At 34.2% G+C, this 4,963-nt stretch overlaps 1 non-coding gene across 1 annotated transcript; it reads right to left on the bottom strand.

Annotated features, from left to right (window-relative positions):
- Positions 1 to 3,518: 3,518 nt before the first annotated feature.
- On the bottom strand, positions 3,519 to 3,624 carry LOC122730190. Its single transcript, XR_006353403.1, has one exon. It is a non-coding gene; the product is annotated as a U6 spliceosomal RNA (small nuclear RNA).
- Positions 3,625 to 4,963: the final 1,339 nt, after the last annotated feature.

Here is a 4,963-nt window from a genome sequence, read left to right as displayed (position 1 = left end):
TCAAAATTATTTATTTTATATTTAATTTTATTCTCTATATCTTCATTGGTCATAAATTTTTCCTGTACTCATAAATCTGACAGATAAATGATTGTATACTCCCTTAATTTGCATATGGTATAATCCTTTATGTGTAAATCGTGTACCCATTTTGATCTTACTTTAATATATTGTGTAAGATGTTGGTCTATACCTAGTTTCTGCCATGCTGCTTTCCAGTTTTCCCAGGAGTTTCTGTCAAATAATGAATTTTGTTTTCCAAAAGCTTGGATCTTTGGGTTCATTATATACTACATTACTATAGTCATTTACTATAGTGTAATTTCTATCCATTCTATTCCACTGATCTACCTCTCTATTTCTTAGCCAGTACCAGACTCTTTTGTCAATATTCATTTTTAAGAAGATTTTTTATTCCCCATTTATTCCCTTGCTTCCTCCCTTTCCCCCTCCCCAAGATGCTAATGAATCTCACATAGATTATAAATGTGCAATCATGTTAAACATATTTCCACATTAGTCATATTGTGAAAGAAGAAACAGAAAAAAGGGGAAAACCACCAATAAAAACAATGTAAAAATGAAAATTGCATGCTTCGATAAGCATTTGGAAACCCTATTTCTTTTTCTGCATATGGATAGCATGGGTCTTTTGGAATTCTCTTGGATCCTTGTGTTATTGTTGAGATGAGCTAAGTTTTTCATAGTTGATAATCCCACAATGAAGCTTTTACTGTGTACAATGTTCTTGTTCTTCTCACTTCACTCAGAATCAGGTCATGTAAGTTTTTCCAGGTTTTTTTTTTTTTTTCTGAAATCTGCCTGCTCATCATTTCTTATAGCACAATAGTGTTCCATTATATTCATATACTACAACTTGTTCAGTCATTCCCCAATTGATGATCATTCCCTCAATTTCTATTTCTTTGCCACCACAAAAAGAGCTATTATCATTATTTTTGTACATTTAGTAGTTGTATTTCTGTATCAAAAGGTATGCAGTTTATTTTCCTTTGAAAATTGTTTTAAATTGTTCTTCAGAATGGTTAGATCCTTTTATAAATCCACCAACAATGAATTAGTTTCCAAATTTTCCCACATCTTCTCCACCATTTATCATTTTCCATTTCTTTCACATTAGCCAAACTGATAGGGATGAGGTGGTACCTCACAGTTGTTTGAATTTGAATTTCTTTAATCAATAATGATTTAGAGAATTTTTTTCATCTCAAACTGCCTGTTCATATTCTGAGACCATTTTCCAATTGGGAAGTGACTTGTATTCTTACAAATTTAACTCAGTTCTCTACATATTTCAGAAATAAGGCCTTTGTCAGAAATCCTATAAAATGCTGTTAAAATAAATTCTGTAAAAAGTATTTCCCATGTGGGTCAGCTAGGTGGCACAATGGATTAAACACTGGCTCTGGATTCAGGAGTACCTGAGTTCAAATCCGGCCTCAGACACTTGGGCAAGTCACTTAACCCCCATTGCCCTGCACACACACACAAAAAAAAGTGTTTTCATACTTTTTGCTTTGGTTGTGTTTGTGCAAAAAAAAAAAACTTTTAAAATTTAATATAATACAAATCATCCATTTTATTTTATAATGCTCTCTATCTCTTATTTGGTAATAAATTATTCCCTTCTCCACAGATCTAACAGATAAACTATTCCTCAATCTTCTAATTTGCTTATGGTGTCACTGGCATACTATCCAGTTTTAAAGGCATGCACCAATGAGGTCAGTAAAATGGCTTTCTTAACCTTCAGCTTAGTAGGCAGTCTAATATCTATTCTTTCCCATACTTTCCTTTTGAGCCTGCCAAACACTAAGTTGGCTCTGGCAATGTGTATGTCAACTTCATTATCTATGTGTACATCCCTAGAAAGCACACAGTTAAGGCAAATGAACTTATCCACAGCATTTAAAATCCAAAAGGAGAAACAATGTGACCAAAGATGTTGGGGGGAAATTTTCTTACTTTTTTTTATTGCCATTACCTTTGAAGTAAATATCCTTTTGTAAAAGCTAATCACTATTGTTTAGTGACCTGGAACTAGGGTGCTAATCGCTGGAGGTCAAAAGTGGAGAGAACACACTAGAATGGGGGCTTAAGGTGATAGACATAGAGAAGAATTATCATAGTCCTTCAGTGATATCCTAGAATCTTGAGGGGGAGATATAGCTGGCATAGCTCTGGAAAAGGGAGTCTAGAGATTTTGCTACATAAGTGGGACTATGTTCTGTGGAAGCAAACTTTGACACTTTCTCATCCTTCTTCCCTCACATGCAGATTGTTGCATATCAATCAGTCCTTCAGCAAGTATTTATTAAGCCACGACTATGTGTCCAGTACTATTCTAAGCTCTACATATTTAGAAAAAATGATAAAATCATTCTATGCCTTCAAGTTTACAGTCAAATCTTAAACAAGTTTAAACAACTCAGTGTCCATAATGTCTGTGGCATATAACCCTTCCTTTCTATCCCCACTGCTAGTTCCTTAGTTCAGTCTTTCATTATTTCTCTCCTGAAATTTAGCAAAGAACCCTAAATTGTCTCCCTGCCTCCAGTCCATTTCTGTTACAATTTATTCCGCCCAATGATATAAAATTAATATAGATGGGATGTCATAAGGGAATGCACTGGGTATACGAAAAGCAAGCATGGGGTCATCAGGGGCATGGGAGCAGGGAATTACATCTAACTGAGAAACTTGTGTGGCCTGCACTAATTAAAAACTTTAGCAATTTTTTTTATATTGCTGAAGGAAGATATTTTCTTTTCTTTTACATTTTCCTATTATTTTGTTCTCTCCCAAATGTTGTTCCTTGTCTCCACCCTGAAAATACCTTATAATTCCTGAGCTCTCCATGACAATTTTAATTAGGTAAAAGATTCCTGTCCAGGCCTAAGTTTATATGTCCATGAGATAATCCTAATTTTCTTTGGTACCTCCAAGAATATATTCAGAATTCCAGTAACAGTAACAAAGTCAGAGCATAAAACTGGAAGGGATGTCTGTATCATCCATCTGGATGAGATTTCATTTTGTTCTATGACAATCACTGATTTTCACTGGACTGTCCAAACTCAACTTGTTCAAATAGATAATTCACTGGTGTGGTGGAGGCAGTTTGAACTAGCTCACTAAAGTCAAATGTTAAATATTCAGTTTGAGTGTTTGTTTACACCTTGGAAATTGGCAAATCCTACAAATCATGGATTTTTAAAAATTATTTTGTTGATAGTCTAGATGTAAGAAAGTGATGGAGAAAATGGTAATAATGCATATCAAACTTAATAATGTATCATGGGGGTATATATTTATATACACACATACATACTGTATATGTGTGTATTTATATGTGTGTATGTGTGTATATATGTGTGTTTATATGTCTATATACATGTCCACATGTGTCTATATGTCTACATATATGTGTGTGTGTATGTATGTGTGCATGTATGTATATTCCAAGAGAGCCACTTATTAAACAATTACCACTGGGCACCATGTTAAATTGTTTCATGAATTTTTGTGTCATCCTTGAACAGGGGCCATGCTAATCTTCTCTGTATATTCCAATTTTAGTATATGTGCTGCCAAAGCAAGCACCATCATGTTAAATCAAAGTCATTCCCTTCACAGAGAACATGGTCTAGTGGAGGATATAGCAAGCACAAATAACTAAATTAAAAAGGAATACATAACATTACAAAAGAGGAACAATATTCTCTATCAGGTCAGAGTCTGGTTAGTGGGAAAGTAATTGTTGACTGAGAACACTGTATAAGTTTTCATGGAGATCTAGAAAGTTCTAGTTTTGTAGAGTAATCTAAATGAGTCTGTTGCCATTTTAAAGAATGGGGTTCTCATTACAGCTAGCTTTAAACACATAGTAAGTTTTTGGCTCACATACATGCAATGAAACTTTTTATGATAATAATTGAGATGATTGCTTTTACTTTATTTTACTTTTTGCCATGTTAAGAACTTGCAGAGTACCTCCATCCTTCCACAAAAGTCAAATCTTTACCTCATATTTGCCAAGATGTGTACTAAAGTACAAGACAGTTAAATGTTAACTTGATCCTATATTTTTGTGTTAGAAAAAAAAGTGATCCCAATTCTCTGCCTATTCTCTATTATCCTCACTTCAGTTATTTTTGGTATCATTTTGCTATGTCAGTGCACATCACCCTCTTTTGATCCTATCATTACCCGTGATTGAGCTACCTTCTACAAGGTTAGTTTGTCAGCCTGAGTCTAGTCAGTCATATCATATTTGTAAGACCACTTTGTAGCATACATTGCAACCAATGCAAGAGGCATGCCTGAATCATAAACTTTGACTGTGAGAATAATGAAAAAAGGAACATTTTTCATCAACTCTCTCTGGCTCATAGGTTTGCTTTTTTGATGTGCATGGTCACACGTGCTCACTTTCCACATGATGGTATTGGTAGTAAGAAGCAAGAAAATCAAAAGATAGAGTTAAGACTGACTTGTTTTATTCTTTCTCTGCTCCATTAAGATTTGATTGTGTGATCCTCAGAAGATACATATTTCCAGTCTCTTTCATGCACTAGCAAACTGGGAAGGTAGAAAATATTTCAGAGTGACATAAATTCCTTGTCATTTCAAAAGCAATAACTTCAGACTCCACATTTGTTAAATACCTACTATGTGCAAAGCATATTAGTTACTTAGGAAGACAAAGATAAGATAACCTGAAGGATCATATGATTTAGAAAGGACCTTAGAATGCATGAATACATATAAATGTAGATGTGCAAGGTACTGTCCTGAGTGCTAAATTTATACAGAGAAAAGACTCCCTGCTCTTGAAGAGGTCACATTCTTACAGGTTAACAATACAAAAAAAAAAAGTTTTCCCTTAGAGATCTATTCAACCAAGATTGTAACTAACCAACATTCTGTTAGGGGAAAAGTC

This window comes from Dromiciops gliroides, chromosome 5 (assembly GCF_019393635.1).
Source record: "Dromiciops gliroides isolate mDroGli1 chromosome 5, mDroGli1.pri, whole genome shotgun sequence".
Lineage (NCBI taxonomy): Eukaryota > Metazoa > Chordata > Mammalia > Microbiotheria > Microbiotheriidae > Dromiciops > Dromiciops gliroides.
The sequence above is the reverse complement of the archived record's forward strand: the minus strand, read 5'-3'. Positions and strand labels throughout refer to the sequence as shown.